General features: G+C 37.7%; 1 protein-coding gene across 5 annotated transcripts in view; it reads right to left on the bottom strand.

The window, feature by feature from the left end:
* AOPEP (aminopeptidase O (putative)) overlaps positions 1-18,650 on the bottom strand; it is a 424,069-nt gene extending 405,419 nt beyond the window's left edge. For 2 of the 5 annotated variants that reach the window (XM_061200580.1, XM_061200581.1), the window contains exon 1: positions 18,587-18,642. The gene's annotated coding sequence lies outside the window, so the exon portion shown is untranslated. Of the gene's footprint in view, positions 1-18,586 lie in introns of all 5 variants that reach the window. The other 3 variants (XM_061200578.1, XM_061200579.1, XM_061200582.1) reach the window with 2 other exon arrangements.
* Between the last annotated feature and the right edge of the window lie 2,170 nt (positions 18,651-20,820).

Below are 20,820 nucleotides of genomic sequence, written 5' to 3'. Positions count from 1 at the left end.
TGTTGTTTAATGGGTACAGAGTTTCTGTCTGGGAAGATAAAAAAAATTCTGAAAATGTATAGTGGTGATAATTAAATAACACTGTGAATGTGCTTAATGCCAATGAGCTGTACGCATAAAAATACTCAATTTTATATTATGTAAATACATTTTACCATCTTAGAAAAACTTTTTAAAACTATAGCCTATATTTTCAACAAGAAGTTTTAACATGATTATCAGCCTTAATAGTATTAAAATAAAGGATAGATCATTTATTCTCAAGTTCCTAACTAGGGACATCAAAGGAGTCAATATCAACTCTTAGCTGGTCTTGGTTTAAAGTACACACCTGAAAATGGGTATATACCTTGCAAATTTCATACGGAACATTATTTCACCTTGTTGATAGAGTCAATTTGTTTTTTACTTCCATGGGGGAGACAGAACGAAAGAGAACTATACTGAGGAGATACGTTATATGAGGCCAATGCATAACGGTGGTTTTATAAGGAAGTACTTATCCACAAAGAAGCAAGATAACATGAGTGCAATAGTATAACTGCCCAGGGCACCATAAAGGGATGTGTAAATCAACTGACACTCAATTCAAACGTAGAGAGGGTTCCCATGTATTGGTAAACCATAATTTAAAACACTGAAATATCCCCCAAAATTCAAACAGAAGTTGAAAGTCCATTATTTTAATACATATAATAAAGGGAAATATTTGAAAGCTCTACTCCAAACACTCTAAGAAAAAGGCATATTGCATTACAAAGACACAATGAAAGTGAATTTAATAAATTAACATACGGAAAGAAGAACTGAGCCTCTGGCCAACAGCCAGCCAGAAACTGAAACCTGCCAACAACATGAGCGAGCTTGGAAGCAGATTTTCCAGCCCCAACTGGCCTTGAGATTTCTGCAATCCCAGACTTCAGTTTGTCTACACTTCCTAAGAGACCCTGAACTACCCAGGGCCTTGGTGCTCCAGCCGGGTGTCAGGCCTGTACCTCTGAGGTGGGAGAGCCGAGTTCAGGACATTGGTCCACCAGAGGCCTCCTGACTCCACATAATATCAAACAGTGAAAGCTCTCCCAGAGATATTCATCTCAACGCTAAGACCCAGCTCCAATCAATGACCAGCAAGCTACAGTGCTGGACACCCTCTGTGAAACAACTAGCAAGACAGGAACACAACACCACCCATTAGAAGAGAGGCTGCCTAAAATCATAATAAGGTCACAGACACCCCATAACACACCACCGGACACAGTCCTGCCCAAGAGAAAGGCAAGATCCAGCTTCATCCTCCAGAACACAGGCACTGCTCCCCTCCACCAGGAAGCCTACACAACCCAATGAACCAACCTTACCACTTGGGGCAGACACCAAAAACAACGGGAACTACAAACCTGCAGCCTGCGAAAACGAGACCCCAAACACAGTAAGTTAGGCCAAATGAGAAGACAGAGAGACACACAGCAGATGAAGGAGCAAGGTAAAATCCCTGCAGACCAAACAAATGAAGAGGAAATAGGCAGTATACCTGAAAAAGAATTCAGAGTAATGATAGGAAAGATGATGCAAAATCCTGGAAATAGAATGGAGAAAATACAGGAAACGTTTAACAAGGACCTAGAAGAACTAAAGATCAAACAAACAATGATGAACAATTCTCTAGAAGGAATCAATAGCAGAGTAACTGAGGCAGAAGAATAGATAAGTGACCTGGAAGATAAAATAGTGGAAATAACTACTGCAGAGCAGAATAAAGAAAAAAGAATGAAAACAATTGAGGACAGTCTCAGAGACCTCTGGGACAACATTAAATGCACCAACATTCAAATTATAGGGGTCCCTATAAGAAGAAGAAGAGAAAAACAAAGGGACTGAGGAAATATTTGAAGAGATTATAGTTGAAAACTTCCCTAATATGGGAAAGGAAATAGTTAATCAAGTCCAGGAAGGGCAGAGAGTCCCATACAGGATAAATCCAAGGAGAATCACGCCAAGACACATATTAATCAAACTATCAAAAAATAAATACAAAGAAAAAATATTAAAAGCAGCAAGGGAAAAGCAACAAATAACATACGAGGGAATCCCCAAAAGGTTAACAGCTGATCTTTCAGCAGAAACTCTGCAAGCCAGAGGGAGTGGCAGGACATATTTAAAGTGATGAAAGGGAAAAACCTACAAGCAAGATTACTCTACCCAGCAAGGATCTCATTCAGATTCGAGGAGAAATTAAAACATTTACAGACAAGCAAGAGCTAAGAGAATTCAGCACCACCAAACCAGCTTTACAACAAATGCTAAAGGAACTACCCTAGGTAGGAAACACAAGAGAAGGAAAAGACCTACAATAACAAACCCAAAACAATTAAGAAAATGGTAATAGGAACATACATATCGATAAGTACCTTAAATGTAAATGGATTAAATGCTCCCACCAAAAGACACAGACTGGCTGAATGGATACAATAACAAGACCCATATATATGCTGTCTACAAGAGACCCACTTCAGACCTAGGGACACATACAGACTGAAAGTGAGAGAATGGAAAAAGATATTCCATGCAAATGGAAGTCAAAAGAAAGCTGGAGTAGCAATTTTCATATCAGACAAAATAGACTTTATATAAAGACTATTACAAGAGACAAAGAAGGACACTTCATAATGATCAAGGGATCAATCCAAGAGGAAGATATAACAATTATAAATATTTATGCACCCAACATAGGAGCACCTCAATACATAAGGCAAAAGCTAACAGCCATAAAAAGGAAATCTACAGTAACACAATCATAGTAGGGGACTTTAACACCCCACTTTCACCAATGGGCAGATCATCCAAAATGAAAATAAATAAGGAGACACAAGCTTTAAATGATACATTAAACAAGATGGACTTAATTGATATTTATAGGACATTCCACCCAAAAACAACAGAATACACATTTTTCTCAAGTGCTCTTGGAACATTCTCCAGGATAGATCATATCTTGGGCCACAAATCAAGCCTTGGTAAATTTAAGAAAATTGAAATCGTATCAAGTATCTTTTCCGACCACAACGTTATGAGACTAGATATCAATTACAGGAAAAGATCTGTAAAAAATACAAACACATGGAGGCTACACAATACACTACTTAATAACGAAGTGATCACTGAAGAAATCAAAGGGGAAATCAAAAAATACCTAGAAACAAATGACAATGGAGACACGACGACCCAAAACCTATGGGACACAGCAAAAGCAGTGCTAAGAGGGAAGTTTATAGCAATACAAGCCTACCTCAAGAAACAGGAAACATCTCGAATAAACAACCTAACCTTGCACCTGAAGCAGTTAGAGAAAGAAGAACAAAAAAACCCCAAAGCTAGCAGAAGGAAAGAAATCATAAAGATCAGAGCAGAAATAAATGAAAAAGAAATGAAGGAAACAATAGCAAAAATCAATGAAACTAAACGCTGGTTCTTTGAGAAGATAAACAAAATTGATAAACCATTAGCCAGACTCATCAAGAGAAAAAGGGAGAAGACTCAAATCAAAAGAATTAGAAATGAAAAAGGAGAAGTAACCACTGACACTGCAGAAATACAAACGATCATGAGAGATTACTACAAGCAACTCTATGCCAATAAAATGGACAACCTGGAAGAAATGGACAGATTCTTAGAAATGCGCAACCTGCCGAGACTGAACCAGGAAGAAATAGAAAATATGAACAGACCAATCACAAGCACTGAAATTGAAACTGTGATTAAAAATCTTCCAACAAACAAAAGCCCAGGACCAGATGGCTTCACAGGCGAATTCTATCAAACATTTAGAGAAGAGCTAACACCTATCCTTCTCAAACTCTTCCAAAATATTGCAGAGGGAGGACCACTCCCCAACTCATTCTACGAGGCCACCATCGCCCTGATACCAAAACCAGACAAAGATGTCACAAAGAAAGAAAACTACAGGCCAATATCACTGATGAACATAGATGCAAAAATCCTCAACAAAATACTAGCAAACAGAATCCAACAGCACATTAAAAGGATCATACACCATGATCAAGTGGGGTTTATCCCAGGAATGCAAGGATTCTTCAATATACGCAAATCAATCAACGTGATACACCATATTAACAAATTGAAGGAGAAAAACCATATGATCATCTCAATAGATGCAAAAGAAGCTTTCGACAAAATTCAACACCCATTTATGATAAAAGCCCTGCAGAAAGTAGGCATAGAGGGAACTTTCCTCAACATAATAAAGGCCATATATGACAAACCCACAGCCAACATTGTCCTCAATGGTGAAAAACTGAAACCATTTCCACTAAGATCAGGAACAAGACAAGGTTGCCCACTCTCACCAATATTATTCAACATAGTTTTGGAAGTGTTAGCCACAGCAATCAGAGAAGAAAAAGAAATAAAAGGAATCCAAATCGGAAAAGAAGAAGTAAAGCTGTCACTGTTTGCAGATGACATGATACTATACATAGAGAATCCTAAAGATGCTACCAGAAAACTACTAGAGCTAATCAATGAATTTGGTAAAGTAGAAGGATACAAAATTAATGCACAGAAATCTCTTGCATTTCTATACACTAATGACGAAAAATCTGAAAGTGAAATTAAGAAAACACTCCCGTTTACCATTGCAACAAAAAGAATAAAATACCTAGGAATAAACCTACCTAAGGAGACAAAAGACCTGTATGCAGAAAATTATAAGACACTGATGAAAGAAATTAAAGATGATACAAATAGATGGAGAGATATACCATGTTCTTGGATTGGAAGAATCAACATTGTGAAAATGACTCTGCTACCCAAAGCAATCTACAGATTCAATGCAATCCCTATCAAACTACCACTGGCATTTTTCACAGAACTAGAACAAAAAATTTCACAATTTGTATGGAAACACAAAAGACCCCGAATAGCCAAAGCAATCTTGAGAACGAAAAATGGAGCTGGAGGAATCAAGCTCCCTGACTTCAGACTATATTACAAAGCTACAGTAATCAAGACAGTTTGGTACTGGCACAAAAACAGAAATATAGATCAATGGAACAGGATAGAAAGCCCAGAGATAAGCCCATGCACATATGGTCACCTTATCTTTGATAAAGGAGGCAAGCATATACAGTGGAGAAAAGACAGCCTCTTCAATAAGTGGTGCTGGGAAAATTGGACAGGTACATGTAAAAGTATGAAATTAGAACATTCCCTGACACCATACACAAAAATAAACTCAAAATGGATTAAACACCTAAGTGTAAGGCCAGACACTATCAAACTCTTAGAGGAAAACATAGGCAGAACACTCTATGACATAAATCACAGCAAGATCCTTTTTGACCCAGCTCCTAGAGAAATGGAAATAAAAACACAAATAAACAAATGGGATCTAATGAAACTTAAAAGCTTTTGCACAGCAAAGGAAACCATAAACAAGACCAAAAGACAACCCTCAGAATGGGAGAAAATATTTGCAAATGAAGCAACTGACAAAGGATTAATCTCCAAGATTTACAAGCAGCTCATGCAGCTCAATAACAAAAAAACAAACAACCCAATCCAAAAATGGGCAGAAGACCTAAATAGACATTTTTCCAAAGAAGATATACAGATTGCCAACAGACACATGAAAGAATGCTCAACATCATTAATCATTAGAGAAATGCAAATCAAAACTACAATGAGGTATCATCTCACACCGGTCAGAATGGCCATCATCAAAAAATCTAGAAACAATAAATGCTGGAGAGGGTGTGGAGAAAAGGGAACACTCTTGCACTGTTGGTGGGAATGTAAATTGATACAGCCACTATGGAGAACAGTATGGAGGTTCCTTAAAAAACTACAAATAGAACTACCATACGACCCAGCAATCCCACTACTGGGCATATACCCTGAGAAAACCATAATTCAGAAAGAGTCATGTACCAAAATATTCATTGCAGCTCTGTTTACAATAGCCAGGACATGGAAGCAACCTAGGTGTCCATCATCAGATGAATGGATAAAGAAGATGTGGCACATATATACAATGGAATATTACTCAGCCATAAAAAGAAATGAAATGGAGGTATTTGTAATGAGGTGGATGGAGTTAGAGTCTGTCATACAGAGTGAAGTAAGTCAGAAAGAGAAAAAGAAATACAGTATGCTAACACATATATATGGAATCTAAGGGGGAAAAAAAAAAAAAAAAAGGTCATGAAGAACCTAGTGGCAAGACGGGAATAAAGACACAGACCTACTAGAGAATGGACTTGAGGATATGGGGAGGGGGAAGGGTGAGATGTGACAGGGTGAGAGAGTGTCATGGACATATATACACTACCAAATGTAAAATAGATAGCTAGTGGGAAGCAGCCGCATAGCACAGGGAGATCAGCTCGGTGCTTTGTGACCACCTAGAGGGGTGGGATAGGGAGGGTGGGAGGGAGGGAGATGCAAGAGGGAAGAGATATGGGAACATATGTATATGTATAACTGATTCACTTTGTTATAAAGCAGAAACTAACACACCATTGTAAAGCAATTATACTTCAATAAAGATGTTTAAAAAAAAAAAAAATTTAGGATAAATCAACTCTAGAGCCACACAGACTGGGTAAACTCCCAATGTCACCACCTACCAGCCTCGTAATCTTAAAAATTCATTTAATTTCTCTGTGCCTCAGTTTCTTCATCTGTTAAACAGAACAATGATAGTACCTACTTCATAGGTAAAGTGCTTGGAACAATGCCTAGCATACTGTAAATGCTATAGATATATTGGGTAAAGTTATCATTATTATTATTTTCCTTCCTATTTTTTGACTAAATATTAGGTGAGAAGAAAAACAACACTATAATGTATGCTCAAGCTCCAGTTTAACACTGTTACCAGGTATTTTGTTCACAGTTCAATAACAATGTTATTTCAGTTGATATCTCCAATCCTGATCCTCTAGGCACTCACAGTCAAATCAAATCACTGAGTGTTAAGCTCATACCACATGAAATGAGAAGTATAAAGAGGCATAATTCACACACACACACACAAAAGCAGACACATAATTAACTGAACAGAATAGGGAACCTAGGAATAAACCTACGCATGTATGGTCAATTAACTTATGACAAAGGAGCCAAGAATATACAATGAGGAAAGGACAATCTCTTCAATAAATGGTGTTGGGAAAGTTGGACAGCCACATACAAAAGAATGAAACTGGACCACTATCTTACATCACGTACAAAATCAACTCAAAACAGATTAAAGACTTGAATGTAAGACCTGAAACCATAAAACTCCTAGAAGAAAATATAGGTGGTAAGCTCCTTGATATCAGTCTTTGCAATGAGTTTTTGTGTCTGATACCAAAAGCAAAAGCAACAAAAGCAAAAATAAAGTGGGACTATAACAAACTAAAGTTTCTGCAGAGTGAAGGAAATCATCAACAAAATGAAAAGGCGACCTACTGAATGGGAGAAAATAATTGCAAATCATATATCTGATAAAGGGCTGATATCCAAAATACATAAAGAATTCATATAACTCAATAACAACAAAATCCAATTAAAAAATGGGCAGAGTATCTGAATACCCATTTATCTAAAAAAGACGTACACACGGCCAACAGGTACATGAAAAGGTGCTCGACATCACTAATTATCAGGGAAATGCAAATGAAAACCACAATGAGATATCACCTCACACCTGTTAGAATGCTTATTTTCAAAAAGACTAAAAATAACAAGTGTTGGCAAGGATGTAGTGAAAAGGGAACCCTTGTATACTGTTGGTAGGAATGTAAATTGGTGCAGCCACTATGGAAAACAGTAGAGAGGATCCTCAAAAAATTAAAAATAAAACTACCATATGATCCAGCTATCCCATTTCTGGGTATTTAGCCAAATAAAACAAAAACACTAACTCAAAAAGATATATGCACCCCATGTTCATTGCAGCATTATTTACAATAGCCAAGATAAGGAAACAACCTAAGTGTTCATCCATGAACAAATAGATAAAGTGTGGTATATACACACAACAGAATATTATTCCGACATAAAAAAGAATGAAGTCCTGCTATTTGTGACAACATGGATGAACCACAAGGGCATTGTGTTAAGTGAAATAAGGCAGAGAGAAAAAAATAAATACCATATGTTCTCTTACATGTGGAATCAATCAATCAATCAATAACCAGCCTCACAGATACAGAGAACAGATTGGTGGTTGCCAGTGACAAGAGGTGGGAGGTGGGAGAAATTAGTGAACTGTTTTTGGTTTTTTTAGTATGTACGGTCAATTAACTTATGACAAAGGAGCCAAGAATATACAATGAGGAGAGGACAATCTCTTCAATAAATGGAGTTGGGAAAATTGGACAGCCACATACAAAAGAATGAAACTGGACCACTATCTTACATCATAAACAAAATCAACTCAAAACAGATTAAAGACCTGAACGCAAATCAAATTTATTTTTTTAAATTTTATTTTAAAATCAATTTATTTTTTTAATAAATTAAAAAAACAGAAAATTAAAAAAAATTTTAAATAAGCAAAATTAAATATGCATCAGAAGTACAGCATATGGTAGATAATACAATGGAATATTATTCAGCCATAAAAGGAATGAAATTCTGATACATGCTACAACTTGGATGAACCTTGCAAACATGCCAATTGAACTAAACCAGACACAAAGGATAAATGGTGTCTGATTCCACCCACAGGAGGAACCTAGAATAGGCAAATTCATAGAGACAAAAAGTAGAATAGAGGTTAACAGGGGCTGGGGCAGGATGGTACAGGGAGTGAGGGGAATGAGGAGTTGTTGTTTAATGGGTACAGAGTTTCTGTCTGGGAAGATAAAAAAAATTCTGAAAATGTATAGTGGTGATAATTAAATAACACTGTGAATGTGCTTAATGCCAATGAGCTGTACGCATAAAAATACTCAATTTTATATTATGTAAATACATTTTACCATCTTAGAAAAACTTTTTAAAACTATAGCCTATATTTTCAACAAGAAGTTTTAACATGATTATCAGCCTTAATAGTATTAAAATAAAGGATAGATCATTTATTCTCAAGTTCCTAACTAGGGACATCAAAGGAGTCAATATCAACTCTTAGCTGGTCTTGGTTTAAAGTACACACCTGAAAATGGGTATATACCTTGCAAATTTCATACGGAACATTATTTCACCTTGTTGATAGAGTCAATTTGTTTTTTACTTCCATGGGGGAGACAGAACGAAAGAGAACTATACTGAGGAGATACGTTATATGAGGCCAATGCATAACGGTGGTTTTATAAGGAAGTACTTATCCACAAAGAAGCAAGATAACATGAGTGCAATAGTATAACTGCCCAGGGCACCATAAAGGGATGTGTAAATCAACTGACACTCAATTCAAACGTAGAGAGGGTTCCCATGTATTGGTAAACCATAATTTAAAACACTGAAATATCCCCCAAAATTCAAACAGAAGTTGAAAGTCCATTATTTTAATACATATAATAAAGGGAAATATTTGAAAGCTCTACTCCAAACACTCTAAGAAAAAGGCATATTGCATTACAAAGACACAATGAAAGTGAATTTAATAAATTAACATACGGAAAGAAGAACTGAGCCTCTGGCCAACAGCCAGCCAGAAACTGAAACCTGCCAACAACATGAGCGAGCTTGGAAGCAGATTTTCCAGCCCCAACTGGCCTTGAGATTTCTGCAATCCCAGACTTCAGTTTGTCTACACTTCCTAAGAGACCCTGAACTACCCAGGGCCTTGGTGCTCCAGCCGGGTGTCAGGCCTGTACCTCTGAGGTGGGAGAGCCGAGTTCAGGACATTGGTCCACCAGAGGCCTCCTGACTCCACATAATATCAAACAGTGAAAGCTCTCCCAGAGATATTCATCTCAACGCTAAGACCCAGCTCCAATCAATGACCAGCAAGCTACAGTGCTGGACACCCTCTGTGAAACAACTAGCAAGACAGGAACACAACACCACCCATTAGAAGAGAGGCTGCCTAAAATCATAATAAGGTCACAGACACCCCATAACACACCACCGGACACAGTCCTGCCCAAGAGAAAGGCAAGATCCAGCTTCATCCTCCAGAACACAGGCACTGCTCCCCTCCACCAGGAAGCCTACACAACCCAATGAACCAACCTTACCACTTGGGGCAGACACCAAAAACAACGGGAACTACAAACCTGCAGCCTGCGAAAACGAGACCCCAAACACAGTAAGTTAGGCCAAATGAGAAGACAGAGAGACACACAGCAGATGAAGGAGCAAGGTAAAATCCCTGCAGACCAAACAAATGAAGAGGAAATAGGCAGTATACCTGAAAAAGAATTCAGAGTAATGATAGGAAAGATGATGCAAAATCCTGGAAATAGAATGGAGAAAATACAGGAAACGTTTAACAAGGACCTAGAAGAACTAAAGATCAAACAAACAATGATGAACAATTCTCTAGAAGGAATCAATGGCAGAGTAACTGAGGCAGAAGAATAGATAAGTGACCTGGAAGATAAAATAGTGGAAATAACTACTGCAGAGCAGAATAAAGAAAAAAGAATGAAAACAATTGAGGACAGTCTCAGAGACCTCTGGGACAACATTAAATGCACCAACATTCAAATTATAGGGGTCCCTATAAGAAGAAGAAGAGAAAAACAAAGGGACTGAGGAAATATTTGAAGAGATTATAGTTGAAAACTTCCCTAATATGGGAAAGGAAATAGTTAATCAAGTCCAGGAAGGGCAGAGAGTCCCATACAGGATAAATCCAAGGAGAATCACGCCAAGACACATATTAATCAAACTATCAAAAAATAAATACAAAGAAAAAATATTAAAAGCAGCAAGGGAAAAGCAACAAATAACATACGAGGGAATCCCCAAAAGGTTAACAGCTGATCTTTCAGCAGAAACTCTGCAAGCCAGAGGGAGTGGCAGGACATATTTAAAGTGATGAAAGGGAAAAACCTACAAGCAAGATTACTCTACCCAGCAAGGATCTCATTCAGATTCGAGGAGAAATTAAAACATTTACAGACAAGCAAGAGCTAAGAGAATTCAGCACCACCAAACCAGCTTTACAACAAATGCTAAAGGAACTACCCTAGGTAGGAAACACAAGAGAAGGAAAAGACCTACAATAACAAACCCAAAACAATTAAGAAAATGGTAATAGGAACATACATATCGATAAGTACCTTAAATGTAAATGGATTAAATGCTCCCACCAAAAGACACAGACTGGCTGAATGGATACAATAACAAGACCCATATATATGCTGTCTACAAGAGACCCACTTCAGACCTAGGGACACATACAGACTGAAAGTGAGAGAATGGAAAAAGATATTCCATGCAAATGGAAGTCAAAAGAAAGCTGGAGTAGCAATTTTCATATCAGACAAAATAGACTTTATATAAAGACTATTACAAGAGACAAAGAAGGACACTTCATAATGATCAAGGGATCAATCCAAGAGGAAGATATAACAATTATAAATATTTATGCACCCAACATAGGAGCACCTCAATACATAAGGCAAAAGCTAACAGCCATAAAAAGGAAATCTACAGTAACACAATCATAGTAGGGGACTTTAACACCCCACTTTCACCAATGGGCAGATCATCCAAAATGAAAATAAATAAGGAGACACAAGCTTTAAATGATACATTAAAAAAGACAGACTTAATTGATATTTACAGAACATTCCATTCAACAACAACAGAATACACTTTCTTCTCAAGTGCTCTTGGAACATTCTCCAGGATAGATCATCTTGGGCCACAAATCAAGCCTTGGTAAAGTTAAGAAAATTGAAATCGTATGAAGTAACTTTTCCGACCACAACGCTATGAGACTAGATATCAATTACAGGAAAAAATCTGTAAAAAATACAAATACATGGAGGCTAAACAATACACTACTTAATAACCAAGAAATCACTGAGGAAATCAAAACATACCGAGAAACAAATGACAATGAAAACACGATGACCCAAAACCTATGGGATGCAGCAAAAACAGTTCTAAGAGGGAAGTTTATAGCAATACAACCCTACCTCAAGAAACAAGAAACACCTCAAAAAAACAACATAACCTTACAGCTAAAGCAATTAAAGAAAGAAGAAAAAAAAACCCCCAAAGTTAGCAGAAGGAAAGAAATCATAGAGACCAGATCAGAAATAAATGAAAAAGAAATGAAGGAAACAATAGCAAAAATCAATAATACTAAAAGCCGCTTCTTTGAGAAGATAAACAAAATTGATAAACCATTAGACTCATCAAGAAAAAAAGAGAAAAGACTTAAATCAACAGAATTAGAAATGAAAAAGGAGAAGTAACAACTGACACTGCAGAAATACAAAGGATCATGAGAGATTACTACAAGCAACTCTATGCCAATAAAATGGACAACCTGGAAGAAATGGACAAATTCTTAGAAAAGCACAACCTTCTGAGACTGAACCAGGAAGAAATAGAAAATATAAACAGACCAATCACAAGCACTGAAATTGAAACTGTGATTAAAAATCTTCCAACAAACAAAAGCCCAGGACCATATGGCTTCACAGCCATATGGCTTCACAGGCACATTCTATCAAACATTTAGAGAAGAGCTAACACCTGTCCTTCTCAAACTCTTCCAAAATATAGCACAGGGAGGAACACTCCCAAACTCATTCTACGAGGCCACCATCACCCTATACCAAAACCAGGCAAAGATGTCACAAAGAAAGAAAACTACAGGCCAATATCACTAATGAACATAGATGCAAAATCCTCAACAAAATACCAGCAAACAGAATCTAACAGCACATTAAAAGGATCATACACCATGATCAAGTGGGGTTTATTCCAGGAACACAAGGATTCTTCAATATATGCAAATCAATCAATGTGACACACCATATTAACAAACCGAAGGAGAAAAACCATATGATCATCTCAATAGATGCAGAAGAAGCTTTTGACAAAATTCAACTCCCATTTAGGATAAAAACACTCCATAAAGTAGGCATACAGGGAAGTTACCTCAACATAATAAAGGCCGTATATGACAAACCCAGAGCCAACATCATTCTCAATGGTGAAAAACTGAAACCATTTCCACTAAGATCAGGAACAAAACAAGGCTGCCCACTCTCACTACTGTTATTCAACATAGTTTTGGAAGTTTTAGCCACAGCAATCAGAGAAGAAAAAGAAATAAAAGGAATCCAAATTGGAAAAAAAGAAGTAAAGCTGTCACTGTTTGCAGATGACATGATACTATACACAGAGAATCCTAAAGACACTATCAGAAAACTACTAGAGCTAACCAATGAATTTGGTGAAGTAGCAGGATACAAAATTAATGCCCAGAAATCTCTTGCATTCCTATACACTAATGATGGAAAATCTGAAAGAGAAATTAAGGAAACTCTCCCATTTACCATTGCAACAAAAAGAATAAAATACCTAGGAATAAACCTACCTAAGGAGACAAAAGACCTGTATGCAGAAAACAATAAGACACTGATGAAAGAAATTAAAGATGATACCAACAGTTAGAGAGACATACCACGTTCTTGGATTGGAAGAATCAACACTGTGAAAATGACTATATTACCCAAAGCAATCTACGGATTCAATGCAATCCCAATCAAACTACCAATGGCATTTTTCACAGAACTAGAACAAAAAATTTCACAATTTGTATGGAAACACAAAAGACCCCGAATAGCCAAAGCAATCTTGAGAAAGAAAAACGAAACTGGAGGAATCAGGCTCCTGGACTTCAGACTATACTACAAAGCTACAGTAATCAAGGCAATATGGTACTGGCACAAAAACAGAAATATAGATCAATGGAACAGGATGGAAAGCCCAAAGGTACACACATGCACATATGGTCACCTTATTTTTGATAAAGGAGGTAAGAATATACAGTGGAGAAAAGACAGCCTCTTCAATAAGTGGTGCTGGGAAAACTGGACAGCTACATGTAAAAGAATGAAATTAGAACACTCCCTAACACCATACACAAAAATAAACTCAAAATGGATTAAACACCTAAATGTAAGGCTAGACACTATACAACTCTTAGAGGAAAACATAGGCAGAAAACTCTATGACATAAATCACAGCAAGATCCTTTTTGACCCACCTCCTAGAGAAATAGAAATAAAAACAAAAATAAACAAATGGGACCTAATGAAACTTAAAAGCTTTTGCACAGCAACAGAAACCATAAACAAGACGAAATGACAACACTCAGAATGGGAGAAAATATCTGCAAATGAAGCAACTGACAAAGAATTAATCTCCAAAATTTACAAGCAGCTCATGCAGCTCAATATCAAAAAAACAAACAACCCAATACAAAAATGGGCAGAAGACCTAAATAGACATCTCTCCAAAGAAGATATACAGATAGCCAACAAACACATGAAAGAATGCTCAGCATCACTAATCATTAGAGAAATGCAAATCAAAAGTACAATGAGGTATCACCCCACACCAGTCAGAATGGCCATCATCAAAAAATCTACAAACATAAATTCTGGACAGGGTGTGGAGAAAAGGGAACCCTCTTGCAATGTTGGTGGCAATGTAAATTGATACAGCCACTATGGAGAACAGTATGGAGGTTCCTTAAAAAGTAAAAATAGAACTACCATATGACCCAGCAATCCCACTACTGGGCATATACCCTGAGAAAACCATAATTCGAAAAGAGTCATGTACCACAATGTTCACTGCAGCACTATTTACAATAGTCAGGACATGGAAGCAACCTACGTGTCCATCAACAGATGAATGGATAAAGAAGATGTGGCACATATATACAATGGAATATTACTCAGCCATAAAAAGAAATGAAATTGAGTTATTTGTAGTGAGGTGGATAGACCTAGAGTCTATCATACAGAGTGAAGTAAGTCAGAAAGAGAAAAACAAATACTGTATGCTAACACATATATATGGAATCTAAAAAAAATGGTTCTGAAGAACCTAGGGGCAGGACAGGAATAAAGATGCAGATGCAGAGAATGGACTTGAGCACACAGGGAGGGGGAAGGGTAAGCTGGGTCAAAGTGAGAGAGTGGCATGGACCTATATATACTATCAAATGTAAGACAGATAGCTAGTGGGAAGCAGCTGCATAGCACAGGGAGATCAGCTCAGTGCTCTGTGACCACTTAGAGGGGTGGGATAGGGAGGGTGGGAGGGAGACGCAAGATGGAGAAGATATGGGGATATATGTATGTGTATAGCTGATTCACTTTGTTATAAAGCAGAAACTAGCACACCATTGTAAAGCAATTATATTCCAATAAAGATGTTAAAAAGTAAGAAAATAAAAAATAAAGCAGAGATCAGCAAACTAGAAAGAAATTAATTAATTAACATACAGGTTAGGATACAGGATTCTAGTTAGTATAATTTAATTTCCTTGTAATTACCACATATCAAATACTATTCAAAGAATAACAATTTTCATAGAGAAATGCAAATCAAAACTACAGTGAGGTATCACCTCACACCAGTCAGAATGGCCATCATTAAAATGTCTACAAATAATAAATGCTGGAGAGGGTATGGAGAAAAAGGAACCCTCCTACCCTGTTGGTGGGAATATAAATTGGTGCAGCCACTATAGAGAACAGTATGGAGGTTCCCTAAAAAACTAAAAATAGAATTACCATATGATCCTGCAATCCCACTCCTGGGCATATATTCAGAAAAGACAAAAACTCTAATTGAAAAAGATACATGCACCCCAATGTTCACAGCAGCACTATTTACAATAGCCAAGGTATGGAAGCAAACTAAAGGTCCATCAACAGATGAATGGATAAAGAAGATGTGGTATATATGTACAGTGGAATATTACTCAGTCATAAAAAAGAATGAAATAATGCCATGTGCAGCAATATGGATGGACCTAGAGATTACCATACTAAGTGAAGTAGGTCAGACAGAGAAAGACAAATACCATATGATATCACTTATATGTGGAATCTAAAAAAATGATACAAATAAACGTATTTACAAAACAGAAATAGATTCATAGACACAGAAAACAAACTTATGGTTACCAAAGGCGAAAGAGGCAGGAGGGATAAATTAGGAGTTTGGGATTAACAGATACATACTACTACATATAAAATAGATTAACAACAAGGACCTACTCTATAGCACAGGGAACTATATTCAATGTTTTGTAATAATCTATAATGGAAAAGAATATATGTATGTATGTATAACTGAATCACTTTGCTGTACACTTGAAAATAACAGAACATTGTAAATCAACTGTACATCAATTAAAAAAATAAAAATAAATTAGAAAAATTTTTTTCAAAGAACTAGAATACAATATTCAAAGAATGAAAAGCCAAAACCAGACTAATAATAATATTAGAAACACTTACATGGCTGTTAGAATATGTCCGGTTTGTTATAACCTCTTTACATATACTACTAACTCACATTACCCTCACAACAACCTCAGACAACAAGTATTCTTATTATTCCCATTTTACAAATGAGGAAACTGAGGTGTAGAGGGGTCAACCATGTTGTCTGGGCTCACTGTCCTACTAGTAAGTGGCAGAGCAAGGACTGGAATCCTGCAAGTGTGCTTTCCCGGTCCTTAATTTTAATTGCTATGGTTTACAATCTCTTGGTGATATTAAGGAGTAGACTACATAAAGTCTAGAAAAACTCAAAATGCAAAGCAGTTTGGGGGCCAAATATAACAAAAGTTCTGAGGAAATCACCAAATTACAACACAACAATAAATGAGATTCATAATGACTGCCCTGAGACATAAGGGAAAGTTAAAATATGTTCAGTATAGTTACTGTTTTAGAAGGCAAAGAATTATTTAGTGCATTTAAATTTTTTCCATCCAAAACTGTCAATATGATTTTCATTTCTAAAGGGGTAAAACTTTCAACTATCCAAAATTACTCATTCCCTGAGAGCTCCAAACAGAAAGTTACTGAGCAATCTTATTTGCCAATTATCTCATTCTTAATGAAAAATATGGTATGTGTGTGGTGTGTGTGTGTGGTGTGTATGTAGGGGGATCATAAATAAATTAAGGTTTCCAGGTGTTTTCATTCTAGGTATATAAGAACTTAATACTAAAGATATTAGAAAGTGTCAAATCATTTGGATAGATGAGTGAATAAACTCATAGAATTGTGTCATTATTGTAAAAAGCCTAGAATCTGATCAATCATAGTGAGTTATAAAAAAAAAAAGTACAGGCTTTCAACTCATACATAGAACTGAACTTCAAGCTTGTCTCCACCAGTATAGTTACTATGAATTTTTGGCAAGTTAATTTCACATACCTGAGCCAAAGTTTCCTTCTCTGTAAGTTGAGGATACTAATTCCTAACTCACAAGGTTCTTGTGTGAGCTAAGGAAAAAACACATGCAAAGTGCTGAACACAGTCCCTGGGATATAGCAGATGGTCAACAAAGAGCGACTACTATTTTTCCCTAACCTTTTTCTACTTTGTCCCCCAAATGTAAGAGCCTAATCTTACCAATTAGCAAGTCATTCATAGGCTTCTCAGAATTACAGTAAGTACAGTACCATATGCCCTATTCAAAAATGGAGCATATTAAAGTACAAGAAAATACAAAACCAAATCATCAAATGAGACAAAAAACGTCGGAATCCTGTTTCTCCACCCATATCTTTTCTGGTTGGTTTTGTAATAACCCGCATTCCTTTATCAACAATACGAATCCTATCATTTTTTGGCGGTCTAAACATTCCTAGTTGGGTACTGCTGCTTATTTATTTTGACGGCTACCTTTGCGAGGATAATTGTAATCATTGCTTGAAAACAAAAAAGAAATACAGGACAGGAGCATTTTAATGAAATGCTGTAACTGTTTCATCTAACTCGACGGTTGACTGGATGCCATGTGGATCATTTATTATAGCAATAAATTTTCACATTACTGCGCCACCCCCTTACCCAACAAACACATGCCTTAATGAGCAAAACTCCAGACTGACAGTGAACGAATGCTCTTTAGGGACACAATAACTCAAAACTTGGTGCTCTCAGTAAGGATCCTCGGGGAGGAGGGAAGGTGGCCGGGTGTTACAGCAAGTGGAAATGAACAGAATCGGAAACTGTTCTGTCTCCTTAAACAAGATTGGAGATGAGCCCTGTGGGGCTAGGAGCAGAGAGAAGCGGGTTAGGTGGGCCTTGGAGGCAACAGAGGAAGGAGGCGGCAACTGCAGTCTGGGAAATGTCTGTGCCACCGGGGAGAGGAGCGTCAGAGCCCATCACCACCCGAGGGTGCAGGCGGAGAGAAGTGGCAGGCTCAGCCCAGTCCCCAGAACTGGTTCAGCTTCAGGAGTCTGGGAGGACTGAAAGGGAATAGGGACCCAGCTGATCAAGAAAGATGAGGGTAGGGGTGGGCTCCTGGCTGCCTTCAAAACGGGACGCTGCTGACCCCGCCGCCATCCAGGTGCCGCTGGAGAGGAAGGCAGGGACCCAACAGGGAGCGCTCAAGTTACCTGTCTCAGCCGCCTGCCAGCTCTTCTCCACTTCCGCAGACTAGGTGTTACCACAGGCTACCCGGGCACGCGCGGAGTGACGTCATCCTCACGCGCCCGAGCCGCCGTCCGCCTGGCCCCGCCCCCTTAAGTACAGCGTTGGGGGGCAGTGGAGGTCTGCGCAGGCGCGGAGCTGCCTCGGGCTTGGGAAGGCGTGAAAAAGGCTTGTTTTGGATTTTGTAGGGTCGCCTTCTTACCCACCTACTCCTAGTTGCAAAATTTTAAAGGCATTTAAGAAAAAAATGTTATTGAAATACAGACATGGACTTTTTATCCTTTATTTTGCCCTTCCTCTTCTGTGTATAACTCTTGTTTGTATACTCGTTCGTTCCAGCACAGTTTATTTAAGTCCTATTGTGTTCCAGGCAAGCACTGTTACAGAACCTGGGATACAGCGATGACAAAACAGACACTATGCTTCCTCATGGAGAAAGCAAACATTGAATAACTCAACAAAGATATTTTAGGCGTACCTCATTTTATTGCACTTCACTTTATGTCACTGGGCACCCCTGCCATTGTCAGATAATGGTTAGCATTTTTTAGCAATAAAGTATTTTTAATTAAGGTATGTATTTTTTTACATAATGCTATTGCACACTTAATAGACTACAGTATAGTGTAAACATAACTTTTATTTTCACTTAAAAACCAAAAAATTCATGTGAGTTACTCAAAAACTAAAGGAGGATGTCAGAGAAGTGCCCTATGAAGAGGCTCATTAAACTGAGAAGGGAAGAAGCCAGCTCTATGAAGACCTGGAGCAAGAACAACCAAGAGAATGATGGAAAACTATGGGGAGGGGACAGAATGTAGTGGTGCCCTCGAGAAAGTGAGAAAATAGGCTAGGGGAAGAATAGAAGATGAGATTTAAAAGGCAAGGAGAGTTCTGATCTCGCAAAGCCTTCCTTTGCAGGAGGCATGGATTTTTATTTTAACTATAATGGGAAGCCAGTGAAGAGTTTTAAACATGCAAGTGACAGGGTCTGGTTTTATAAGATCACCCTGCCTGCTGTATATAAGAATAAACGATTTGGAGTCGAGAAAGTGTTCAAAGAGAACAGTTGCTTTTGCAATGATCAGGTAAGAAATGATGGAGAGAAGTGAACAAATTTAAGGAATAATTTGGAGGTAGATATGACAGACTTGGAGATAGATTAGATAAGGCCATAAGGAAAAGAAAGGTGTCAAAATGACTCCTAAATTTTGGGCTTGTGCAAATAGCTGGATAACACAGCTAAGACAATTGCTAATACTTCACAAGATTTTCTTCTCCTCTTTTCAACCCTGATCCCTTTGCTTCTTTGTTACCAAGCCCTCTCAGTTCTCCTCTTACCTTACTGATCATCTTCCCTCAGTTTCCAACAAGGGGCTCCTTTTTCCTTTCCTTTTCCTTAACTCTTTACCCCTTGATCTTCTTATGCTACATCAGGGGCTGCAAACCCAAAAGCCTACAATGCCCAGGCAGTGAACACAAAGGAGTGAACCTCGTGGAGAGAGACTATGAAGAACTGGAGCTCATGGTCCCTACTCAGCTCTAATTGATTTTTGCCAACCAGCAATCTTTCCCAGTGATAATCAGATCCTCCCATTTTTAAAGACAAATCAATATGCAGGTACATGAAATCTCTCAAATTTCAAATGTTGGTCACTAATTCAAATTTTGTTGAACTTTTTTTTAGACCAAACAAAATGCATCTGCAGGCCAGATGAGGCGTGCAAGCTACAACTTTTCCTCCTTGACAGATATCTTCCCAGGATGGTGATTTTTGTCTACTTTCATGTGACTATCACCTGTAAGCTGATAACTCCCAAGCCTATCTCACCACCCAAGCCTTTCAAAATTTCTTATTGAAGTACTCAGATTCCACTGAGATATCCAGTTGGCATCTCAAACTTGACATTTAAAACTGAACTCATTATCTACCCTGGCCCCCAAACCTAACCTACTCAAGTATTCTGTCTCAGTTAACAGCATCAATGTCCACCCACTCACCCAAGCCTGAAATCCAGGATCATCCCAGACTTGTTCCTCTCCTTGTCCTGATCTTGATCTCTTCAATATTTATCACATCTGCCCATCACCTCCATTCTAACTAATCACTACCTTTGCTCAAGCCTTTCTTATCTCTCTCTGGCAAATCACTTGACCTCTCTACACCTGTTTTTTCACTTGTTAAATGAAAGTATTGAAC

This window comes from Eubalaena glacialis, chromosome 9 (genome assembly GCF_028564815.1).
Source record: "Eubalaena glacialis isolate mEubGla1 chromosome 9, mEubGla1.1.hap2.+ XY, whole genome shotgun sequence".
In the NCBI taxonomy this organism is placed as follows: domain Eukaryota; kingdom Metazoa; phylum Chordata; class Mammalia; order Artiodactyla; family Balaenidae; genus Eubalaena; species Eubalaena glacialis.
The sequence above is the reverse complement of the archived record's forward strand: the minus strand, read 5'-3'. Positions and strand labels throughout refer to the sequence as shown.